Source organism: Balaenoptera borealis (genome assembly GCF_965194805.1).
Source record: "Balaenoptera borealis genome assembly, chromosome: 18".
Taxonomy (NCBI): domain Eukaryota; kingdom Metazoa; phylum Chordata; class Mammalia; order Artiodactyla; family Balaenopteridae; genus Balaenoptera; species Balaenoptera borealis.
This window is the reverse complement of record NC_138877.1, coordinates 67110695-67126769: the sequence shown is the minus strand read 5'-3', so window position 1 is coordinate 67126769 and position 16075 is coordinate 67110695.

The following is a 16075-nucleotide window of genomic DNA, read 5'->3' as shown; positions in this document are numbered from 1 at the left end:
GGTTAATGCAAGTGTTCTGAGCACATTTAAGGTAGTTTTGGCTAAGCTATGATGTTCGGTATGTTAGGTGTATTAAATGCATTTCCAACGTATGATATTTTCAGCTTATGATGGGTTTATTGAGATGTAACCCTATTGCAAGTTGAGGAAGATCTGTTATTTATAGTTATTTATTTCTAATTCTTTTAAAAAATTTTATGTTTTTGTGGTTTCTTCTATTTTTCCCCTGTGGTTTTTTTGCTGTGTAAAAAAAAATTCAAATCTCAGTAGTTTAAAACAACAAAACATTATTCCTTGTTCGTGGATCTACACATTAGCTGCAACTCCACTAAGCTAGGCTGGACCACCAGGCTTCAGGCTCAAGGCTGCAGTTCTGGTTCAGGTCTGCTCCATGTGTCTCTCATCTTCTCTGGTCCAGTGGCTTCCTGGTGTCATGTTGCCACAAGATGAATGGCAGGAGCACAAGAGGACAAATGGAAACACATGATGCCTCTTGAGTCATCCAGCGTGGTACTTGCATGCTGTCATTTATGCCCACATTTCATTGGCCAACACAAGTCACATGGCCAACATCAGTGACCTGGGAAAATATACTCTGCTTATTATAGGTGGTGTTACTGTGAAGTCACATGACAAAGGAAGTGACTTCTAAAACTGAGTGGGCATGAAGAACTGAGAACAACAATTTATTCTACAACAGTCCACTCTTTTGTCTATTTTTTACATCCCTCTCACGTGCAAAATATACTTACTCTTATGTAAGATTTGCCAAAATCTCATCCAATTATGACATCTGGGCTCTCATTTATATTAGTTTAGAATTTGGTTCCTCTTGCCTGGAAGAACTGTGCATTATTTCCTCTTATTCATCCCGCATTCCATGATGGAGCAGAGACAGCTTAATCTCCACAGGCACACCCATTCAAAACGGGAAGGAAGATGAGGCACATGGCTGTCACTGGTTTATAGCAATATTCAAACCCTAGGGTCAAGGGTTGCCTGGCCCCCTTATCCTGGGAGTAGAGAATTTTTCTTTAGTAGCCTGAATTTTACTTCCTGGGAGTAGGTCTTCATATTACATATGGTCCTCTGACTCTTGACTCTGCTCTCTGGAAGATTCTTTCTTTATCATCATGTTCCTTAGTCACTTCTGAAGCAGGCTCTAAAGAATATGCTATCTCAGCCTGCTTCCTGCTAGTAGAAAGTTGGAGAGAACAAAGGTCTTATATCTTAAATAACTGTTCTTAATTCTGGCTGGCAGCACTTTTGACAATTGAGTTCAATAAAATCTAAAAAGAAGACAATAAAGAAACATACACTTATCACAGTCTAATAATACTAGTACCTAATTAAAATAAAGACTGAAAATAAAAAGCTTCTATCAGTTGGAAAAAGAACTTTTAGCCCAAAGATTTGAAATCAAAACCAAATTTTAGAATATCTAGAAAAAATTTTAAAAGCAGTATATGAAAGAACCCATGGATTCCACCTGAAGGATCCCAAGTAGACCTTTTCATCTGCATAAAATAGCTCCTAAAAAGTCTGTGGATATGGTCTTTTGATTTTTCCAGAGTATGTGTCATTAATTCTAGAGAGAGAAGCATAACTGAAAAAGAAGTATGAGTGTGGTTAGCAACAAAACAGAGATCAAATATTTAGAAAAATCATGAAGTTTTTGAGAGATTTAGATTGTTTTATGTTCTATGAAAATTTGTTCTATGTTTTTTGGTGCATAAATATTAAAAACTATTGTGTCTTCTTTTCAGAGTGCCTGTCTTATTCTCAGTTAGTGCTTTTTGGCCCAAATTCAATCTTATTTTCAACCATGTACAAAGTTTAAATTGTGACCCTCTCTTCTTTGACTTTTGCATTTTCTTGTTCCTTTGTCCTTTCACGCACATCCCTACTTGAGGTCTGCTTTTGGCAGCCTTTCCATCTATTTGGTGGTATGGAGTTTTCTCTTGCCTAGTTTTACCAAAAATGAATTTTGCATTTCTTCTTTCTCATTCTCCTTGTGGCTTTCAGGTGATTCCCAAGAAGGTAAGAGGATATTCTGACCTTAAACCACCATCTTTAAACTGGAAGTTCAACTTTGGAATTATAAAGACAGGTGGGTTTTATGACAACATATTACAATGTGTTGATGCTAGTTTTGATAACAAAGACAATTTCAAGGGCAGCATAGTGACCAATATTTTGCTTTTACTTAGAAAGAAGAGGACATCAAAATAACCATTTCTGGATATTTTTTTCCAAAAAACCAGCAGATAATTTTAAAATTGTGTACGTAATATCCCCAAAGAAGTTTTTCTGATGTCCTATACCATGCTTCAAATGTTCATCCCTCTTGTGATTTTTTAAAATGCATTATATAAAAGAAAACTAATATAGGTAATATGTGGAAGAACTTCCATGGGGTTGAAGTAAATTGAAATCAATTTAATGTGAATGGGTCCTAGTTTGCCTTGCTTAATCAACCTAGATAGAACTTGAAGGTTTTATATCATGAATGTTAATTTACACCATGAATGCTAGTTGATTAACTGAGAAGTTTGTGGTAATTTTTTATAAAGAGTTGGGCATTAGATTTTCATCAAGAACTACCTCCTTGATTAAACTATTGTTATTAGGAAGGAAATAAGACTGGACCCCAGTCATCTGAATCTAAGAATGTAACTCTGTATATACATTAGCAGTTTCTTTAATCATGCTGTTTTATTAAAATATCACTTTTTTTGTACTGGAAAAAGAGAACAATCTTAAAATAATTTTTATTTTAAAATATTTTGATCCTTACCTAGAATTTTAGAATACAGGTTTTTAGGAGTTTCTCTGTCTCTCCTATTCAAAGGAGAAAAGCCTTTGGCTTGTGGCTGGAAATAAAGGGTATCATGTTATACTGTACTGAAATTATTCTCCGTAATTGGCATTCGTATTGGTTTCACTTGAGGATACTTCCACTCACTGTGAGTGTAAGTGCAAAAGGAACAAACAAGACAGCAACCACCATCTCCAAATCTTAATGTGGTGGTTTTAAACACGTAGACAAATTCTTTGGCACTCCTCCCTTCAAGGGATGGAGCTTCATCTCTCTGCTGCCTGTGGGCTGCACTAGGGGACTTGCTTCTAATGAATATGATATGGTGGAAGTGATGGTGTTTGGATTCCAAGACTAGGAAAGAAAGTCCTTATGGCTTTTTCCTCAATCTCTGTTTTGGCTCACCCACTCTGAGGGGAAGCCAGCTGCCATGCTGTGAAGACACTCAGTCCTATGGATCGTTCATCTGGCAAGGTCCTGCGGTCTCCTGACAACAGCAAGGAATGAGGCCTTCTTCCAACAGCCTCAAGAGTGAACCACCTTGGAAGCAGGTTCTCCAGCCCCTGTTGAATCATGAGGTTACTGCAGCCCCAGCCAATATCTTGATTGCAGCCTCATGAGATACCTACTAAGGGATCTCATCCAGCTAAGCCACACCTGAATTCCTGAGCCACAGAAACTGTGAGATAATAAATACTGGTGGTTCAAAACTGGTAAGTTTTTGGGTAATTGGTTACACAACAATAGAAAGCTAGAACACTCAATGTGATCAATTTCACTCTCTCTATAAGGAATACACTGACACAGCCCTCGTGCCTACATTCCATCGAGTGCAAGTCAACCAGCTGAATACCTGGTACCAGGTAGGGCCAGTCTAAAGGCTACAACTATATTGCTAAACTTCTTCACACCCTAAGAAAGGTCAAATCCATCCTCCAAATTCCTCCCTTTTCATATGAAGAGTCAGAGGCAAGTGATCAGGGGCTAGTCTCTTAGCTTCAGTAAACTCTCCTCTTCAACCCCATCACATTCTTGCTTGTTAAATGTAGCAATATTTTCTTCTTTACTACAAAGAAGCTATAAAAAAATCACTCTTATCCTCAAACACAAATTATTCCTTGAATAAGAAAGTGTTCGGAATTTGGAATTCCAATGTTTTTCAAGGATTTAGATGCAAAGCAGAGTCACCCAAAGGCTATTCCATCATATTTTAATTCTATTTCATTTAGTGCTAATTTAAAACAGAAGGCTGTGGAGCAGAACAGAGGAGGCAGCTATAAAGCCAGGAGGTAAAAGCCTGGGAAAGCAGATAACATCCCTTTCCTCCTTTCCTTGATGACTCACTCTCTTCCTCCAAGGAATTCACTGGTTTAAATTCATCGTCCCTTCCCAAGTAAAGCGTGCCACTTATGATGATACTACCATCCCCTTTACAACAGAGCTGGTGCAGTCTGTCTGCTCCAGTGTCTGCAGGAGTAGATGAGGGGTGATAGCCAAGGATGTCAGAGAGAGAGAGAGAGGTCTATCAGCAGACTCCACCACCTACTCTTCACTCGATTCATTGGCTGCCAGTGTTTTTTATTTTCTGTTTGCTCTCTCCTCTTCAGATGCTCCAAGAGCCCTGAAGCTTCTTGGGAATTTCAGGCGTAACTGAGAACTTCCTGGCATGAATATGAGAACTGGTGAGATCGATGGCTTTGTGTGGCTGCACTTGCCAGCGCTCTAGGACTGATGCTGTAAGACTTGATGCAAACAAACGATTTCGCTCAAGAATCCAGAGCAAAGGGGATCATACCAGGCAGATGATCCAGCTATTCAGTTGTGATGCCCGGGGGGGTCCTTCCAGACAGCTTTAAGTACCAAGTAAAGCACGAGGCTGGTGATGCCTTTAATTTAATCTCATATGATGTTTTCCAAATGGGAACCAGAAAGGCAAGAGGGGCCAAAGCTCCCTGACCAATGATGAGTGAGTAAACATCACCAGCGTAACACAAATGGAATAACGCTGTGCTCTTTCTTCTCCAGGATTCTCACTGCTCAGAATGGTGTGATTAGCTGGTAAAGAGATTTCAAGTTCTTGAGCTCTGTGTAATTTTCAAATGTTCATTGTGTAGAGGTGATTGAACATGTCTGGGGAACAGGAACCAGAATTCTGAGGAGCCTCTTTTTTCTCCCCTCAGGGTCACCTGCAATCCACGGTGAGTGGGGGGTGGAATGAAGTAAACTTCATTTTGCCAGCCTTTCAGATTGATCCCTGAAGACCTGAGTCGGGGACCTTGCTTACTGAGTTAAGACCAAATCAGATCTTTGGGGTAACAAAGCACGTCCCCTCCCTGGGCCTCTGATCCTCATCTGTAAAATGTAAACTCCGAAATTCTGACTTTTAGGGGGGTTTTCTTAGGGGATACAATAAGGTTGCTTTAAACTTGTGTGAGCTGTCACAGGAAGGCAAAGACAAAGACAGTGGATTTGTTTATTTTGCAGTCGAGCTTGTAAAGAAGCATATTTTATATTTGGCTTCTTTGAATCAGAGTCTTCACCTGCAGATAAAAACAGTAAATATATTTCAGGACTGTTGTAAATACTGCAACTTGGAAACTACAAATTCAAGGGCAAAGGGAAGATAAAATCCGGAAGAAGCAGTGTTGTCACCATAGTGAATCAAGCACTTCAGGGCCCTTATGGTCTGGCTGACACTGTGAGATGCAGGAGGTCGATGCAGGTATCACTCTGACAGTCTAGTTGTCCCCAAGGATTACCTGGTTGAGATGCTCAGGGAGATAGAAAGTCAGATGAAAAATTTTAAGTACTACCTACCAGGGAGGAGACTTATTTATAGCTAGTGACAAAGAGTGAAAAGCTTGAAAGGAGAAAGTTAATGCCACCTGGCTTTAAATGTGGTCACACCAGCTTACACAAAGCGGAGTATTGCAGGACTTCTGGTAAACCTCTGGTAAAAGTTATGTTCTTTAGATGTAAACATGTAATAAAAGTCTCTTACAGCAGGGGAGCCTACAAAGGCTGTTTTGCTACATGAACAGTATAAATAAGCTTAATCATGTCATCCATGTTTACTGAATGCAGTATGTGGGATACAGTCTGCTAGACACAAAGGAAAATACAAAGTAATAAAGGAGTCCCTTCTTTGCCATTTATCCATGGTCTTGGGCAAGTTACTCAACCTCCTTATGTCTCTCAGTTTTCTTATCTGAAAATGAAGATAATACTACTGGCCTTATAGGGTTACTACGTAAATAAAGCATCTGACAGAGTACTTGGCACCATACAAAAAATGTTCATTGTTATTGTTTTTATTATGTATGAAAAGTGATGGTAAACTTCTTGGGAACTTATATAAGACTTTATGATTTATGACACTTTAAATTTATCAAGACATTGGATTCCATGTTAACCTGGCAAAGAAGGTATTGAATATAATCATCTCTACTTTACAGATAGGAGTGGAGGCTTACCTAAGGTTACACACTAAGCAGCAGGGGTGCAGGTGGGGAGGTGCAACTTTGAATCAATTTATTCTTCTTTTCAAAAGTATGGACACCAAGGGGGGAAACAGGCGGGGTGGTGGTGGGATGAATTGGGAGATTGGGATTGACATGTATACACTGATGTGTATAAAATAGATAACTAATAAAAAAATTTATTGTTCTTTTCACTTCATCAAGCTGCCTGTCATAAAGACAGGAAGCTCACACTCTTAGGAGACTTGCTATTTATTGGGATAGCCAAAAACTAAACAAATGAAAATGACATGAGATAAATGTGTCTGACACAGTACTGTTCGTCATGCTTAGAATGTTTGTGACTAATTTTAGAGAGACTGGTGGACTCAGCAACTGCTGTGGAAGTATAGGGGGTAGACGGGGTAGAGGGCCTGATTGGGAGAGATTGGATGTACCTGGGTGTACACCTGGTGGGTCTACGGTAGGTACCCTTACTAGTCTGCCCGTGGGACATACTGAACCGTGGTGCTGTCCTTATTCCTGGCCTCCCCAATCTATGGCCTCTCCCCTTGGTCTACCTACCTTCATTCCTTTATTCACTAGTAGAAGCTGACTTTTTATGTTTAGCCATATTCTTTGTTACGTTATTGAATTGTGAGAGCCCTTAACATAGTGAAGATTTGTTCATCTTTGCCTTTCACATTTTGCCTATCACATTAGGTACCATTACCCCCCCTCCCCTGCCCCAGTTTGACACACCTTTTATTTTGATTTTTGGACAAATAAGTTAAAATTTTATGTAGTAAAATCTATTGCTATTTTCTCTTGTAATTAAATTCCTGTAGCTTAATGTTTAAAAAGTCCTTCCCATCCAGACACTATGTATTTACCTAGTTTCTTCTAAGTTTTTCTTTTAGTGGTTTAATTGAAATGCAGTGGTTTAATTAATCCCTAATGCAGCTAGAATTTATGTCAGTGAGTGAAATGCTGAAGCAAGTATCTAGATAGATTTCTTTCCGGAGAACTTCCTGATTTCCTAGTCCTCTTTATGAAATAGCTCATCCTTTACCCACTGGATTTTTAAAAAAATTTATTTAATATATCTTAGGTTCATGTTCAATAGGGGCATCTGTGTTTGGGGCATTCATTTTGTTTCCCAAATCTGAGCATCCATCCTCGGGCCTGAGATATTTTTGGACCCACACATTTCCATGTACTGAAAATTGTGATTGGAGAGCTACAGAATCTCCAACACTTCCCTCTTCCTTGGCCAAGGAGCTCCTGGTAGAGATAAGGTGTGGACACCTACGAGTGCCATAATGGAGCTATTTGTTGCAGACACTCATTTTCAGACTCCTCCACCCTGGTCATTTTCTTGGAGGACTAATAAAACAACCTGCCTCACATGACAGCTCTTCCACACCAGCACACACATTCACACACACACACACACACACACACACACACACACACACACACACACAGCATGGTGCTGTCTTGTCAGCTTATCACCCTCCTCTGCCTGTCATTCTTTATCAGTTGAAGAGCCAAAGTTGGGAGAAGGTGAGAAGAGAAATTTCTTGTGCATATGCAACTGTCAAAAATCTAAATATAGGTCATATGAGTGACTAAAAACATCTCCACAAATTCCATCCTTTCCTCACATGTTTTCTCATATCCGCATCTCTGATCTGCTCTTTGCTTTGCTTTACTTCCTTTTTCTTCTGTTTCCTTTCACTTTTCTACTTTTGTGACTATCCCTTCCTGGGAGGAATATGTAGAACTTTTTGAAGGGTCATGGAACTGTTCATAAATATTCTGATTTTTATTACTTCATGCACATGGCAGGGTTGACTCCAGCATGTTCTGGTGACATACTTTGGCCAATGAAATATAAGCAGAAGTTTAAAGAATGAGTGTGTTATTTGGCATAGAGCCAGGCAACATTCCAGACGGTTGGCTGCTCCATCAGCTTGGGTCCCATTGTGAGGATGACTTAGAAGAGAGCCCTCAGACAACAACGAAGAACATGTCCTACAAGTGAGAAATCAATCTTTGAAGCCACTGAGATTTGGAGGATGTTACCACAGCACAAACTAGCCTCATCTAGTTTGAACATAGTATAAAGACTCTTTTCAAAACAAAAGAATTGGACATGTGGTTTGTGATTCAGGTGGGTGTGTATATACTTGAAACATGTCATCTTTATTGTCTCCCAAGAAACTGATGGGGTGGAGTGATCATGGAAGGTGGAGGGTGGCGTCCTCCTTCCCCATCCAATCAGTGGAACTGCAGAGAGCTCCCAGCTGGCCAATGACAGGACAACAGAAACAAATATTTTAAGCTAGAACTATCCTTGTACCTTGGGCGCAGAATACCACAAGTGCTTTTCTTAATATAACTGGCTAGGAAGAAAATCATAGCCTTGTCTCCTGTGGTTTAACTCTCAGTTTGGTGTTTATAATAGATACTTGGGGTTACTACACCAGGATGTAAAGATAAGTTCATGTCCTGGTTTCCAAGTGTCTTGCAATTTTGTGCACTTCCCCAGCAGGTGTTCTGTGAAAGCAGAAAAAAGAAGTAAGGGAATTCCGAACAGCTGCTTAATCAATGGTAAGCTCTAGCATTTCCACATCTTATCTCAGGTTGAAAGCAAGGATCAGCATACTTAATTTTGGCTTCAATTGGGCCTTTGTGATATGGGGGTCTTTTCCATTCTGCTCCCTTGGCTCCAATGTTATTGCCAGTAACCTTATTAAGTAAATACTTCAGCTCAGCTGGTTGAATGGGTGGTCGGTTCTTATTTTAATTAGTTATTTCAAGGGTTTTTTCATAATCTGGATTTGAAAAGATTTCAGTGTGCCTCATTGATCCTACAGATTATATTCTAATGCATTTGGCCATTTTTTGCCAACATCCCTGTCAAGCTGTGGTTAAGCTTCATTGGTGGGCACTAATTGGGTGGAAGGTCAATGTAAATTAGTTACTAGACTGAATCTGAGTCTTTTTAAAAGAAATGTATTTTAAATGCTAAAAGCAACTCAAACAATTCTCACAAAGTTCTGACAGAAGACTTCCAAGTGGACGCCATGCTGAGCTGCTGTATTGAGTAGATAAAACTTATGTATATAATTAGTATTCCTATTTGCATACAAACAGTGGATGGACCAAAGTCGTTAAAAGTTATTTGCTCTCTTACAGAGATTAAATGTGCTCCTGAATCACATTCAGCCTAATCGGCTGTGTGACAGAACCTCTTTTCACTGGCCACCCTGAACTCTGATCTAACCTACAGTGAACTATAATGAATACTGAATTAGTGTATTCCAAAGAAATAAAATGTTATTAAACACTGCTGGGTGTTTTTGAAATATTTGCTGAAAAAATTTTAAATCTCCTATTGCCCCATTTCATCCTAGGGGAGGGAGAGCAGAAATCTCAAATTAAGAAACTTTGTTGCCTATGGGATGGGTTGTTTGAAATAGAAATTGAACTGTAGAAAATTTGGAAAATAATATTTCGTATGCACCTTTGGATATGGACTGAAATCCAGTCCTACAATTATGTTGCTATTGCCTAATTCTATGTGTCATCCACTTAGAACACAGTGTGGATGGTGGCTCATGGAACTGAGCAACCATAGCTGTAACAATATTGGAATGAGATATTCTACTCGCCTGTGGCTACTGATACAAGAACATGTGTTGCTCTTCCCTTTTTATTTGACAAGATTACACTCATCCTTCAAGACTCAGATCAAATATCACTTTTCTGAGACTTCCTGAGTTTCACTGTTTATGTTAACCATGGTTTCAGCAGGAAGGAAACAGGTGCATATTCAAATTGGGTAATTTGAGGAGGGTTCATAAAGGGGTTGTTTACAAAGGTATGGTCTGGGTATATGGAAGTTACAAGGGAAAGATGACAGGATGCTGGAGTTCGTAACATCAGGGCCTAAAAGGGCAGGGGAAGAGTGTCATCACTAGGACCTGGTGACAGTAGCTCTATGGGGCTGACCACAAAGCCTGTTAGGCAAATTTCCCCAATTCACTCTGTTTTCTACCTTCACTCTCTCTTCATAACCCTTATTAGCTGAACCCAACTGGAAGTGAGAGGGCAAGGGAGACTGCTGATGCAGTCTATAGGCCAGTGTATTAGTTATCTATTTCTGTGTAACAAACCTCCAAAACTTAGTAGCTTAAATAGCAGACATTATCCTGTTTCTGTGGAGCAGGAATTGTGGAGAGGCTTAGCTGGATTCTGGCTCAGGGTCTCTTATGAGGTTAATTTAAGAAGCCAGTTGAGGTCGTAGTCATCTGAAGGCTGGAGAATTTGCTTCCAAGATTGTTCACTCACATGGCTGTTGGTTAGAGGCCTCAGTTCCACATCTTGTGGGCCTCTCCATAAGATTACCTGAGTGTCCTGATGACATGGCCACTTGCTTCTCCCAGAGCAGGTGATTGAAGAGAGGGAGAGAGCAGTGGAGAAGCTGTGATGTCTTTTAGACCTAGCTTTGAAAGTCATGTATCTCTTCTGACATAAATCAACCTTAATACAATGTGGGAGAGGGTTATGCAGAAACATAAATACCAGGGGATGCAGATCACTGGGAGCTGTCTTGGAGGCTGGTGACCACAGGCAGCCCACCTAGAGGGTGCTGAAAGATTGAGAGCAGATATAGAGAGGCAAATAAAAGATATCCAGCACATCCCCCAAGAAGCAATAGTTCCTCTCTCCAATGATCACATCACGAGTTACCCACAATCTTAACCGCAGCCCTAATTATATTGTTTTAACTTTTTTGTATGTATGTCTATCTGGCTACTGGAACATAACCACTTGAAAAGAAGGACTGTGTCTTATTCTTCCTTAAGTCTTTGGGACCTAACACAGTGCCGGGCTCATGGTGGGTGCCCACAAGTGTTTAAAATTTTTAATAAATGCAATCTACCAGCGGTCTCTTGATAGTCCAGTCAATGCTGTTTGCTTTTGGCATCCTTGCACTCTCACCTGCCTCTCCATCTTCCCCTTCCCTTTCCACCTTCCCTGCAGTTGCCCAGTGCTGCCAAAATACCTTTGCATCAATAAGGAAACTGATCTAATATACTTATGCATAACATGAAATGTTAGTGACTGTTTAATCTGGGGGGTGTTTGCATATGATTTCCATATATTTGCATATATAAATTTCCAATTATGAAACGGAAAGGTGAGCCAGAATGTTAGCATTCCACTACTAGTAACCCCACGTCACTCCTTTAGTTCTCTGTTAACTACTTTGGCTCAAGTTCTTCCCACTTTGATGTTACTTATGTACTCCCCACTTGTACTTCAAGGACTTTTTTAATGTGAAACTCTCATGTAAAGGGGGGGGGGGGGTTGTGACCATCCCTGGGGTAGAAAGATGTTTCTTGGGCACATAATCCAGCCCTTAAAAGCCCTGGGTGAGGCTTTAAGGGGACACCCTTGAAGACAAGGATCTGGTACATGACTTGGTGAATGACTCCTTGTGAATACGGCCAGAACTGCCTCAGGGGCATCTGTCATAAGTTCATGCTGACTGGCTGTGCTGACCTGTTTCTTTGATACCACTAATATTCCTAAGTTCTCCTCTGCAGAAGAGAAGCTGGGAAACATATTTCTCAGAATCTACTCCCCTTGAATGGTCCTGGGGTAGAGTTTCCCAAAGAGAGGCAGACACGTGAGACTCAGGAGCAGTTGCAGGCAGGTGTAAGATCCATAGCAACTTTCCAGAAGCTCAAAGTAGTTCTCATGCATCAGAAGCGCTGGGTGGGAGGGTGGCTTGTTAAAGCGAGATTGCTGGGCTCTACTCCCGGGGTAACTGACTCAGTAGGTCTGGGGTTTGCCCTCCCCATTTTGCATTTCTAACCATTTCCCAGGTGATATGGATGCTGCTGGTCCCCAGACCACAGCAGAGACCCCCAGCTTTCCAGAAGTAACTGCCTCAATGTTTCCCTTCCCCTGAACTAAGACTCATCAAACGTGGAAGGGATAGCACGGCCCCTGTTTTCCTGAGGAAACTCGACCCACGCACTGCACATGAGCAGGAGGGAGAGCTCTCCAGGTCTGCAGGTTAGAGCAGGAAATCAGGCAGGCCAGCTCGTGCTTCCAGGACCCATGTGGCTTCAAGGTCAAAGCAAAGCTCGTGCAGCCATGCTGGTCTTCACCTTTCCATGGGGAAAGAATCCTCTTGCACTTGGGCACTTTTGACTTTGCTCAGTGCCACTGCCCAGCTCTGTGGCACAGGCCAGGGCAGGACAAAACCTCCAACTAGAAGCCCTGGAAAGCAGCTTGGGGACTTGCCCTGAGTCACAGCTGATGATGGGTCTGCCATGATGGTGGGGACACATCTGACTAGTACCGGCAGCATGACAGTCTGGGGGCCGCGGAGTGTGAGGAGGGTGATGCAAGCAGCTGTAAAAAACGAAGAGAAGCAGATCTGCTTCTTTTGAGTAGAGGTGCTGGGCTCGTGGTGAGGTTCAGAGGCAAAGACTCAAGCCCACTGAGTCATGAGCATCTCAAGAACTTCTACTGCAGCAAAACCGAGGGACTTGAGCATCTCATGTATCAGGCTACTGGCCTCACACAGGACTCTTGGGCCAAATCTGACAAAGATGATTTTCAGAAAAAACCCACGTTTGTATGTCGTATTGCAGCTACCTGGGCCTTCATACATATTGTCTCAAGGAACCATCACTATCTCATTTAAACTGAAGGTGGCCTTTTCTGAAAAAGACAGACATATTTGACAGATAAAGAAACAGATTCAGAGCTAAGGAATGTGACCAAGATGACAGAGTTGGTTAGTGGGAGAGCCAGGGCCACAACCCCGCCCCTGACTCTGAATTCCAAATTCCACCCCAGGCCACCTCCAGCCCCAGCTGGAAACCCTGGCTCCGGGAATGAGAGGAGCGCAGGGAGGTGGTCTGTTTAGGAGTTGCAAGGAGAGCCTCTTCTACTTCTGACCTTGGAAAATGTGTGTCCCTCCTGCTGAACTACAGAGTTACAATATTTTTTGTAATATAAAAATTTAAAATAATTATAGGTTCATAAGAAGTTGCCAACATAGGACACAGAGGTCCGGTGTCCCTTTCACCCAGTTTCCCCCAGTTGATTACAACTTATAAACTATAGGACAAGCTCAAAACCAGGACAGATGATCTTTCCATGGCACAGTTTCTCATGTAAAAGTCCTCTAAACCTTAACATGCAGGCATTTAGGAACGCCGACCACTGCTATAACTGTCATTATCAATTAATCTGGAAAGTGTCCTTAATATTCCAGAACAACAGATGACATGAGATGCCCCTGCTGGGGAAGAACATTCCAGAGTCCCTTCTGCAGACCAGCCCCCAAGACTTGTATCAAGGTCTTCCCATCTCGCAATTGCCTTATGTCTCCTCTTTGTGAAAGAAAGCTGAGCCTTTCAGAGACATTTTGCTGAAAGACAAATTCTGAGGTTAATGGATAGAGCAAATTTGGCAGATCTTTTCTGGAAATGTCTATGTCCAACCCAAGAGCACAGAGTTTGGAGCCAGTCAGATCTGAGTTTGAATCCATATACTCAATCATGCACCAAAACTGACATTTCTTCTAGTATTGTCTTAACGTGTTAAAGTTATAAATAATTCTTACAGTTTAACTTTTTTACATACATCTGTTTTATTGGAAATTATAAATTCCTAAATCATGGTGCTTTGCACTTTTTTGCATCTGCCACTATGGTTTGATGATTAGATCTGAAACTACTGACAAGGTTGTTGAAACACAGGTAGGCTGGTTTCAAAACACTGAAATTCAATGACTATGCAAGGCATAATCTGCCAATTTGTAGTTATTAAAGAAGTTAAACTCACTTGTAAGCAAAACCAGGTGTGTCATCTTAGAAGCGGAACATGAATGCTAATTTGGAGTTTGGTAATCAGTGTTATATTGTCCATCTTGAAACCATTTACCGTAGGTTTGAATGCTAAGAACTCACACCATGAATACCTTAAAAAATCTCAGATGCTCGTCTCTTGGTGGGTTTCAGAGCCCTCTAAGAATTATCCTATATCCTTAAGATAAACATAGCTTTCACCGTTATTATGTGCTAGATGAAAGAATCAAAACAACGATACCAACCTTGAAAAAATATGCTGGGTTTTTTTTAAAAGGGAAAATAAATGACCTAGTTCCAGAGCTCCAAATAAAGATAGAAATTGCTGAATACAAATGCTGTAGGTATTTGTTGAATGGATGTGAGCGATACAAAGGAACCTTGTGTGTACGTAGGCTGCCTTCTTTGTTCACTTAATATTATATCACAAGAATGTCTTTATGTTACACTGTTGTGTGTGGAAACAACAGTGTTAGTTAGAAGGTAGATGTGCAATGAATAAATAGGTTATGGAAAATATAGTGACATTAGCTACTTCCATCAAAACCGAGCTATTCACGTTTGAGTTTTGCGGTGACCTTCAGTCTTTCACACAGGGCTTTGGGATTCAAGTAGCACAAAGAAAACATCTGGGAGTCTGCAGACAGAAACTGTAGGTAGAGCTCTTCAATCACAATGAATGTCATATTACAAACAATTTCTTGACAGCGTTTGTTGTAACCAGCTTCTGTGGCTATGGCTGCTATTACTCCTGCCTTTTTGCCCTGTTCAAAAAGCATCTTCTCAACAGGGCTAGAGTCAGAGGTATGTGTCAGCACCTAGGGCTGCATGCTATTGTGTTTGTGCTGGGCTTGTTTGTTTGTTTGGTTTTTTGCTGTTGGTAATTACTTGACAGTCTCAACCAACAATATAATTCCCAACATAAAAAATATGGAACATCGTGGGTGCCTGATCTGAGAGCGTAGCAGGACTAGGTGTAGGGTAGCAGCTGGGGTGATGTGAAGATGTGAAGACAACGACCCCGTAGTGCTTGCCACTGCTGAGCTGTCCTGCACGAGAAGCAAAGCTCAGTTTCATTTTCCTGACCCTCGGCAAAGAATTATTCTATCTTTGCAGAGGCATCAGAGAATAACGTAAAATGCACTCCAATTTCCTTTGGACTTGGATCAATTTGCTTCCGTATAGCCCTTGAACTCTTGAAGCAGAAGCATGAAGAGCTTGCTATTCTTTTAGTCAGTGTGGTCTGACCACGTGGTGCCCCAGACGTTCTCTCCAAATATTTTTCAAAATGTCGGTCAGCGGCACCTGGTGTAGAGTTACCCTGTGTGTTGCATTTGTTAAGGTGGTCGTCAACTGCGTCTTGCTGATGACCCTGGGTGTTTGCTTCCTAATGATGATCAGAAAAGACTGAAAGGAACAAAATATGCTGGTGTATAATTTGGCATCTTTTGGGGACCTTCCTTCTTTTTGTCAGATCATCTGTAGAGCCTTCAGCGAACTAAGATTCACCTTTTGCCATTTGTTTGTTACATATTCATGTCACAACATCTGGAAGAACTGAGTCTCTTATACCTCTTTCATCGTACTCTAAAGGATCCCAGAACAAAGCCACCCCTTTAGGTTCTGGACTGTGAACCCTGGGCCCCTAGTTCCCTCCGGGCATCAGCAAGAAATTACCACGTAAACATCCTATGACATCAAGTGGGGTAGCTCAGTGGGCTTCGTGGCATCGAGCGACATTTGGAGTTTTGTTTTGTTTGACCGTCTTTTGCTTTTCAGCTTGTGTGTTATTGGAAATTCAGAGATAAGCCATTTGAGGACTAGGGATCTAGAAAAACTGTCACCAGATCACACATCTATTGTAGGGACTGCTGGCCTCCAGGTTGCCAGATTCC